Genomic DNA, 10899 nt, shown 5'->3' with positions numbered 1-10899 from the left:
GGGGGGGGGGTCACAATTGAATCCGGGTCATGGACTTGCCATCAAGTTATTATCACTTTGCAATGGGGTTTGCCATTCTCTCTCTCTCTCTCTCTCTTTCTCTCTCTCTCTCTCAATAACAATATGTTTGTGTCTGCTTGTGCATGTGTCTATATAAGAGTAAACATGCAAATGTGCTTTTACATTTAACACACACACACACAAGTATCTCAGTCTATGACCAAGAAGACCACTACTCAATATGGTACGTAATACATTTTGCAAAACAATTCTTTATAGGCGCAGGCATGCCGGTTTTGGTAAGAAGCGTCCCTCCCAACCATATGGGTCCAGGTTCAGTCCTGCAGCATGGTACCTTGGGCAAGTATCTTCTACTATAGCCTTGGGCCGACTAAATCTTTGTGTGTGGATTTGGTACAGAGAAACTGAAAGAAGCCCATCATATATATATATATATATATATATATATATGCGAGTAAAAATAAATACAAAAAAAGGGTGGATTTTTTTGTATGATTGTGTATAGAGGAATATATTATTTTGCTTAAAAGAGTTCCAACACTGTCTGTTTTTTATGTTTTATTTATATTCCTGCAGAACTAATGTGGGGTATAGAATATGGAATATACAATATATAATATGATATACAATATACAATATAAAATAAAATAAAATAAAAATGGATGGCACCATGAAAGAAAGTATTGAATGTAGATGAAATATTGAGTGTTCAATATAAAGGATCAAATATATAAATATATAAATATAAATATATATATATAAAGGCGACTCGAGTTTCAGGGCTATTTCCCTTCGTCATGGCCGGTATGACAGTCTTTAACAGATATTGTTGTGCTTCTGTCTCCATGACTTAGCAGTTTGGAAAAGGAAACCAATAGAACAAATACCAAGTTGAAAAACTCTTCGAGGCAGTGCCATAGCATGGCCACGGTCTATTGACTGAAATAAATTAAAAAATAAACATTAAATGCAGTATTTATTTGCTGGATAAAATGTCTTGAGTGTTTTAGCCCCTCTTCAATGGTCCAACTCTGATAGGTTAGAAAGATTTCATAATCTTTATGTCTGATATCATCTCCACTGATTTCGTTAGTACTTTGAATGATTCAGATTTATTTCTATGATTTTATAAACAAGGATTTACTGAGAAAATGTAAATCAGCTTCGGTTATTAGTAATAAAAATAATGATGTCATTATGGATAAAATCTAGAAGTTTAATAAAATTAATGTAAAACTAATGTAGACACAGGCATGGCTATGTGATAAGAAGCTTGCTTCTCAGACATATGGTTCTGTGTTCAGTCCCACTGTGTGGCACCTTGGGCAAGTGTCTTCTAATGTTGCCCTAGGCTGACGAAAACCTTGTGAGGGGAAACTGAAAGAAGCCCGTTGCATATATGTGTGTGTGTGTGTGTGTATGTATGTATGTGTATGTGTATATATATATATATATATATATATATATTCTGTGTGTGTACCTTTGTGTTTGTCCCCACTCCACCGCTTGACAACTGGTATTGTTTGTGTCCCCGGTTTGCCAAAAGAAACCAATAGAATAAGTAATAGGCTTACAAAGAATAAGTCTTGGGGTCTATTTCTTTGGCTAGAACCCTTTAAATCAGTGCTCCAGCATGGCCACAGTCAAATGCTTGAAATAAATAGAAGGTAGGTCAAAATGAAGAAAATTGTTATGGGACCCACAAGGCTACCTCTAGCCTAAGCTGATAAAATGGCCTTAAAACACATGTTGCTCTTTTCTCATTCAAAATTTGAAAATGTAGATCAAGAACTTTCTTAACCCTTTTACCATTTAAACCAGTCATATCCAGCCTAAATATTCCACTAGTTTTATGTTCAAACCAGCCAGATCCTGTCTTTGACACCTACCCTATAATGTCATTCCAAAAATATGCCACTACACTATTGGAGTCCCCTACACTCTCAGAGTGGTTGGTATTAGGAAGGGCATCCTGCTGTAGAAACCTTGCCAAATCAGACTGGCACCTGGTGCAGCCTCCAGGTTTGCCAGTTCTCAGTCAAACCGTCCAACCCATGCCAGCCAGGAAAGTGCATGTTAAGCGATGATGATGACTGATGATGACATGATCAAAATCTCAAAGCTACAAGATAATGCAGGATTAATTTAAAACCAAGCGAATGAATAAGCATTCTATTTGACAGAGTAATCTGAATACCAAAGAAAGTTGTATTGGAACTAGTCATCTCATTTTAACTTTTATTTCGATCAATACATTAACATAAAAAGAATTGTAAAGAAATCGGTTTTTCTTTTTTTTTGTAAAAGCAATTTATACAGTAAAAATATGCCCCAAATGTTTCAAATTAGCATATAATAATTATAAACAAGTATAATACAATACAAACTCCATAAAAATGTAGATAAATAACTGAATTTCTTTTTAATTGAATATGATGATGATGATGGTGTGTGTGTGTGTGTACACATACTCATACACATTTTGCTTGAAATTCGCTTGGTTATTGTGCTGAGAAGAAATTGATATGATAATAAATATTGTATTTCACAGATAGGATTTTAATTAATATAAATTTGGACAATTATTAATTTACTAATTAAAAAGTAATGAGTTCAGTTTACTTTTAACAGTAGTATCTTCATTGTTTTGTTTTTAATTTAAATAATAAAGAAGGCTGGGTAGGAAGAGTGTTGTCTGATGATTATCATATGTTAATATCTTTTAACCATAGATTAAATATTTTAATCATCAATTAAGTCATGTCAGATGTCAGATCTCTTTGTTTTACTTTCTTTGTCTCTCTCTTTCTTTCCCTCATGTATTCGCAATTTCTTCCTTCCATTGATCTCTCTCACACTGGATATTTATTTAATCCTATAAAAGTCAACACAAGTCTTCCCTTATATGGTCAAGTAGACATAAATGGTTCGTGTTATTTTGTTAGTGGTGGTTTTTATTTGTATTTTTGTTTGTTTTCTCTAGTTTTTTTTTCAAAGTTGATTTATATAAACATTGTGCATCAGCATCATTTACCATCTATGTGTTATGCTTGCATCGGTTGGACAGTTTAACAGGGTCCAGTGGTTCCATCTTGTTCGAGTGTCTGCTTTCGTCAGGGTTTCTATTGTCGGATGCCACTTTTTAGCATTCGTTGCTGAAGTTGCAATGCAGCTCACAAGGCTCTGAACCAAGGTAAAGGTTAGCTTTATGCTTGGAGAGAAGGAATTAAAGTGTGAGAGAAGGGGCCAGAGTATGTTTTTGTTTTTTTGTTTCTTTTGAGGAGCTGCACAGGCATAAATAGCGGTGATGAGATTATTAGTGGTCCCTTAATGTACAAAATGAGTAGAAGTGAGTAGGTATAGAGGAATTTAGGGGATTCAGTGAGAGTTTGCAAAAGTGTATGGGAGAGCAAGGAATTGGAGAAGGGAGAGGATGTGTGTCACAACCATAGGGTAGGGTTGAAGGGTGGATAAGGGGTGGGGGATGACCAATGATGCATGAGTTGGAAGAGGCAGATGTAGAAGAGAGCAAAGGAGAGCAGCAGGATGGTAATGATTATAGAGTTGATGGGGAAAGGATAAGAGAGAGAGAGAGAGAGAGAGAGAGAGAGAGATGACATGAAGTTGGGTTGGCTGCAGGAGTGTGTGGGGGTAGGAGAGGTAATTTGGGGGTTCCGTGTGATGTAGACATAAATGATCAAAGTGTTCGTGGAGAGAACAATATCAATGGTTGAAGGATGGTTGTGAATTGAGATGGTTTTGTGTTACAAGAAAAGTACCATGTTAGCAAGGGAGAGCTGCAGTATGAGAGAGAGAGATGATATTGGGGAGGGAGATCTGAGTAGATTAGGTAAGAAGCCCATTTGTGCATCATCATCATCATCTTCATCATTGTTTAACATCAGTTGTCCATGCTGGCATGGGTTGGACAGTTTGACCAGGGCTGGTGCAGCCACTCGGCTTTCCCCCCCTGGTCAAACTGTCCAACCCATGTCAGCATGGACAATGGACATTAAATGATGATGGTGATGATGATGATGCACACTAAGAAACAATTTATTTTACACATTACCACCAAAAACTTACCAATTAGCTAACATTATTTAAATAATCATAATCAGTGCTTAACATCCACTTTTCCAGGCGTGCATGGGTTAGAAGGAATTTTATTTGAGGCAGAATTTCTATGGTCAGATACCATTCCTGTTACCAATCCTGACCTGTTTCGAAGCTAAGATGACATAGCCAGACAGGTTTGACAGTAATGCTTGTTTATAACTATGACACAATGTCAAGACAAGGACGGACAGACAGACAGACGGACGGACATGCATATAACAAGCTTCTTTAAGTTTCTGTCTACCAAATTCCGTTCACAAGGCTTTGATTAGCCCAGAGTTATACTAGAAAACATTTGCCCAGGATGCCATGCTATGGGACTGAACACAGAACCATGTGATTGGAGAGCAAACTGCTTATCACATAGCCATATATATATATATATGTGTGTGTGTGTGCATGTGCGCGCGCATGCAAACAATTGATGCAAAAATCCTACAGATTAACTAAAACTAAAATACTTAATAGCCACAGCATGGGCCACAGATTGCCTGTAGCAACAGGTAAAGGAGCTGGTGGGGACGAGTAGCAGACGAGTCCTCAGCAGTGGATAGAGTGGATAGAAATAAAGAATAGAGAAAAGATAGCAAGAGAGACGGGTTTAGGTACATCAGCTGCACTCAGATAGCTTGTAAGTGGAATAGCTATGAACTAAAGATTGTAGATTAGCATGATTACTCACTGGAGGCAGTAAATAAGTTCTGCTATAAATGTGAGGAATAATAGTTTGTGAAATTTTACTGCTTCAATAAAACGCTCTACTTTTAACTTTGGCTTTGCTCTTTGGATGCTGTTTTCTCCACTTTGTTTTGCACTGGCATGCACGTTTATCAAGATATACAACCATACACAGACACCTACACACAGACACGTACACACACATCATTTAGCATCTGTCTTCCATGCTAGCATGGGTTGGATGGTTTGATATTAGTTGGTAAGCACCAAGCTCCGCTGCCTATTTTGGCATGGTTTTCGCAGCTGGATGCCCTTCCTAACACCAACCACTGTACAGAGTAAACTGGGTGTTTTTTTTTTTTTACATGGCACCAGCACTAGCGAGGTTTGCTTTGGCATGGTTTTCATGGTTGGATGCCCTTCCTAATACCAGCCATTATACAGAGTGGACTGGATACTTTTTACATGGCACCAGCACTGGTGAGGTCACCGAGTAACTTGCAAGACAGAGGTCCTTTGTGAGTATTGAGGGTATTTAAGGAGGTTGCTTTTGTGCCAGATGAGGAGCGGTTAGAGTATAAAAGACAGGCAGAAGCAGGTGTCTTGTTGCAGAGGAAATACATGGTCACCCCAGTTGGAGGTGGGGAGGGAGAGAGAGAGAGAGAGAGAGAAAGAGAAGACAAGAGAGATGGTGGTGATGTGTCACACACAGTTCAAATTTACAGAAAACAAATGACAAAGACAGACGTAGGAACAACAAGCAGGTGTATTCGTTTAATGTTCAGAAAGAATAGAAAAGTCTTTGACATTTTGAGCCTGTGCTCTTTGACAGAAAGGGTTGAGAGGAAAAAATGATATGTAGAAAAGGTGTAGGCAGGAATTCCATAAAGTGCACCCAGTGTAAGCCATGGACACAATAGGTGCAGTGGAATAATAATTATTGATGACAATAATATATATATATGTGTCTGTATGTATCATCTAAACACTACCTGAGAGTTAAAATACATGTTACTGTATTTGTTGATTTGAAGAACAGCTTTGTTTAAAGGCTTGTATTACAAACAACTATTTTAGTTTTGTCTTTTCTATGAAGTTTAGTTTCCATATTTTCATGTGAGTTCCTTGCAGTTTGTTTGAATAAGTAACCCCCCCCCCAATCCATCCTTGATATTTCTAGACCTTCATACTTCCATCTCAATAAAGCATTCAAATATATACATATTGGTGTATATATTGAAGAGCTGGATCTATTAATCTCACATCATTATGCTTTATACTTATGTTAAGTGTTCCATTATATGACCTTCACCAGAAAATGCTGTGTTCAGCAGATTGCCTGCCCATGTTCAATTAAGGCTGTTATTTATATATATATATATATATGTGTGTGTGTGTGTGTGTGTATGTATTAGTTCACCTCTCCTGTAAATAACGGTATCTATGTCTTCACATCAAAACAGAAACCTTCTCGTCTACGACAGCTTTTGTGCCACTTCAGCAGTGAGAGCAGGTAGAAAATATATCTTCATTTGTAATCTACTCTTCTCTCAATTAAGAAGTTACGTTAAAACTCGACTGTTTGATTTACTCTTAATACCTAAAGTGTTATTACATTGATTTTTGTTAATTCCACACATTACTACTGCTTTAATTGATGACTTGATTCACTCGAAATGGCTTCAGGTTTATGTTCTGTGTCACAGAAGTGTCATTGCAACCTCTTTTCTTTTTTTTTCTTGCCAAATTTGCTTGTTTTTGCTTAATCAATCTGTTGTCAAGTATTTATTCGTTCTTGCTTTTTCTTCAACTTGTGAGATTAAATTTTCAAGATTAGTTAGTTATTTTCTTAATTATCACAACTTCTTCCATCTTCTTGCATTGATTCCATTTTTGTAGCAACAGCAGACTATCAAAACTGTTTGCGTATTGCTAGCAAGTGTTGTGCTAACAGTTTTTTCCCCCCTCCATAATCCAATTTTATGCTTTCTCTCCTAAATTATTGTAGTCACAAGACTGTTTCTTTTGTTCAAAGATTAAATAAAATAAAGCAATGTTCTTTTAAGCCAATATTTTTAGTTCTTTATTACAAGAGAGTTTTGTTAAACATTACAAGTTGGTCCCTACCGTGATGATTTATAAGCTAATCACTGTGTGTTGATTTACTGTTACAAGTAGATGGTTTCAGTACAGAATTGAACTAATGCTATAAAATGGTGATTCTAAATGGATCAGTACTCCTTTTTCATTGAATAATATTTTACAAATGCTCCCCTCCCCCATGTTTCGCTCCACCCCCATCACGCTCAAGGAAAAATTAAAAACTCCTGCACACTATTTTAATCAGACTGAAGTTAATTCTGTGCAGTGTTTTGGTATTTTCTATCTATTGTACTTCTCATATCCCACCCACTCTGTGTCACTTATAGATAATTGCATGGACTAGTTTTCCCTTGTGTTAGATTTTTATAGAAATTGCTAGAGAAAGTGAAGACTTATTTATTAGTTTTTGAACCTTGGTCCTGCTCACAAGATGACGAAGTTGTTTTGAAAATGTGCTTAGAATATAAGTGTTATTCTCTGTTTCAATATTTTATTAGTAAGAAGGCAGCAGGCTGGCAGAAACGTCAGCACATCGAACGAAATGCTTGGCGCTATTTCATCTGTCTTTACATTCTGAGTTCAAATTCTGCTGAGGTCGACTTTGCCTTTCATCCTTTCGGGATCGATAAATTAAGCACCAATTGCATACTGGGGTCAATCTAATTGACTGGCCCCTCCCCGCAAAATTTCAGGCCTTGTGCCAGAGTAGAAAAGAATATTTTATTAGTAAGAAGAATCTTGATTACTCTAAACTCTCAGCACCTCGATAGCACCTTCTTGACATTCTGCTGTTTCCTTGTAAATTCACAATACTCATAAGGGGTGGTCACTACCCAGGTTAGGAACCACTGATGTAGAATAACTATTATTATCCTTATCATCGTTTTATTTTCTTATTTATTGGTTTTTTTTTTCCTCATGATCAGCTGAAATGTTTGATGGCTTCAGCTCTAGTTTACTCCATTCCTATGTTTGTTATTCCTCTCAAAGACTTGTGATAACCTATACCTTATGGCTGTAATAGGTATATAAAGACATGTGTGTGTGTATGTGTACATATGTGTCTTATATCTACATACATGTGTGTGTTGTGTATATCCATCATTTAATGTCTATTTCCCATGATCATTTGAGGCAGATTTTCCACAGCTGGATGCCCTTCCTATTGCCAAACCTCACCTGTTTCCAAGAAAGGTAATATTACCCCAAGGTTGGACAAGATTCCAGTGAGTATTGGAAATAAATGTCACTGCTTGTATACCAGTGGAACTCATTTTACGACTACCACACAATGTCAGCAGACACTCAATGAGGCAAGAACCTGTGTATATTCACCAGTGTCCTCTTGATGTTTGAAAAAGAAACATTGTATTTCCCTTAATGGCATGTTCATTCAGGAGAGTTCTTTTTTCATTTATTTGTTTCAGTCATGAAACTGTGACCATGCTGGGGCACTGCCTTGAAGAACTTTTAGTCAAATGACTCAACCCCAGGACATGTTTTTTTTTTTCTGTTTTAAGCCTTGTGTTTATTCTTTTGATCTTTTTTTGCTGAACCAAACATAACACCGGTTGTCAAGCAGTGGTTGGGGACAAAGACACGTGTGCATGCACACACATGTACATGACAGGCTTCTTTCACTTTACATCTACCAAATCCACTCACACAGCTTTGATTGACTCAGGAGGGCTACAGTAGAAGACATTTACCCATGGTGTCATACAGTGGGACTGAGCCCAGGACCTGTGGTTAGGAAGCAAACTTATTACCACACAGCCACACTTGCACTTATTGTTAAATCATTGAGATTATCTCCCCATTTCATTTGTTGTTGTAGAAGCCATTAGGTATTTGTTTACTTTCGTTTGAAGCAAGGATAGTTTCATTTAATCAATAGCTTGTCTTGTATAGTATTCCATACACCTTTCCTCATCATCTAAATTCATTCAACTGGCTACTGTCAGTTGTTTCTCTTAGCTCCTTGGCTTATTTACACACACATGTATAAATATATATATATATATATATATATATATATATATATATATATATATATATACACATGCACGTTCATACATATATACATACATGTATATATATGTGTGCTGTGTGTGCAATGTAAATTGTATTAGGATAATTGTGTAAAATTTAGCAAAGAAAATGAAGAAAAAAAATTGAGAATATGGAAAATTTAATTAAATCTTAAATATGAAAATATTTTTTCTCTTTCTTCTATTCTCCAGCACTGATGAAATGGGCATTAGTTTTATATAAGATCCAACTTATGCTGCATAATTGGATTGCTGAATAAATAAATGCTTCAATCTATTACTGTTAGTTGTAATTCACTAATGCTATTTCTGTTCAACACCCACTTGTATTATATTAAAAAAAACAACTTCGCTCTCTTTCATCTCCAGTTCATTTAATGCCGGTCACTTTGTCTTGAATGATTGATCCTGTATTCTTATACACTGGAACATATATTCACTTGTCACATGCTTACTTTAAAAACAACAACAACAACAAAAGAAAAAGACTGTGGTACTTATCAGCAAACCAATTTCACAAACCAGTTGGAACAACTTCTTATGATGCTAATATTCTTGAGAAAGGTACATTAGTACCAAATGCTTATACCACAATTTCCTTACTTTGTAGAAATTCCCTGCGTGTATGAAAAATGACTTTTTGCTTTCCTTTTGGTCACTTCTTTTACTCTCTTTTCAATGTGAAATGTTTCCATATAGGCACAAGTGTGACTGTGTGGGAAGAAGTTTGCTTCCCAACCTCATGGTTCCAGGTTCAGTCCCATTGTGTGTAAACTTGGGCAAATGTCTTCTACTTTAACCTTGAGCCAACCAAAGCCTTTCAAGTGGATTTGGTACACAGAAACTGAAAGAAGCCCAATCTGTGTGTGTGTGTATGTGTACACACACACACATACACACACACACACACACACATATATCAGGTCATCCCATAAGTTCTGTCCAAATATTGAATAAAGAAAACAAGTGATCAAATGTTATATTTAATTGAAATTTAATCATCAATGTACTGTCCCTGATTATTTAAGACTTCCTTCCATCTATTTACAAGCTTTTTAATCCCATCAATATAAAACTCTTTTGGTTTCATAGCAAAGAACTCTGAAATGTCAGTTTCCACCTCCTCCTGGCTTGCAAAAGTTATGTCCCCCAAATGATTCTGTAAACTACGAAACAAATGGTAGTCTGAAAGAGCAAGGTCGGGAGAATAAGGTGGATGAGGAATTTTTTCCCAACCAAGCTCTTCGATCTTCTGTGAAGCGATCTTTGCAGAGTGGGATCATGCATTGTCCAGATGAAACATCTCTCCTTTTCAATTCACTAAAGCGGGTCTTTTTCTCTTTAAATCTTGATTCAGATGCTCTAATTGCTGACAGTAGACTTGAGCATTGATTGCTGCATTAGCTGGTAACAATTCAAAGTGAATTACTCCTTTGCATTCCCACTAGATAGAGAGAAGAACCTTTTTTTCCATGAAGTTCCCTTCTCGGTTGTGGTTGAGCTTTTTCCCTTTTAACAAGTCACTGTTTACAACATTTAACATTTCGATAGCTTCGGCTGCAGAGTTTCCTTTTTTGTCCTCATAAAGCATTATGTGCCTCAAATGCTCTTTGCATACTTCCATGTTAGAAAGGGTTTTAATCAAAAAAATTTTAATTCTATTTTTCTGTAAAATAATATTTAATTAGTTTAAGTGTACAGAAATGCATAAAAATAATTTTCAATTCCATTAAACTTTCTAAAATACTGTTAAATTTCATTCAGTTTTAGTAAAGGTAAAATCGGACAGAACTTATGGGATGACCTGATATATATATAATAAGATGAGAAAATAAAGAAATAATTAATATCATTATTATTATTTATCAATAAATAATAATTTATTAATTATCTCTCTATTTTCTTATCGTATTATAATAAATAAATA

At 36.0% G+C, this 10899-nt stretch overlaps 1 protein-coding gene across 1 annotated transcript in view; it reads left to right on the top strand.

The window, feature by feature from the left end:
• The window catches only part of LOC106867829 (serine/threonine-protein kinase greatwall), a 420959-nt gene that overhangs the window by 335761 nt on the left and 74299 nt on the right, over positions 1-10899 (top strand). The gene's annotated exons all lie outside the window — the stretch shown is intronic.

This window comes from Octopus bimaculoides, chromosome 5, assembly GCF_001194135.2.
Source record: "Octopus bimaculoides isolate UCB-OBI-ISO-001 chromosome 5, ASM119413v2, whole genome shotgun sequence".
NCBI lineage: Eukaryota > Metazoa > Mollusca > Cephalopoda > Octopoda > Octopodidae > Octopus > Octopus bimaculoides.
This window is presented reverse-complemented; position numbering and strand designations above follow the sequence as displayed.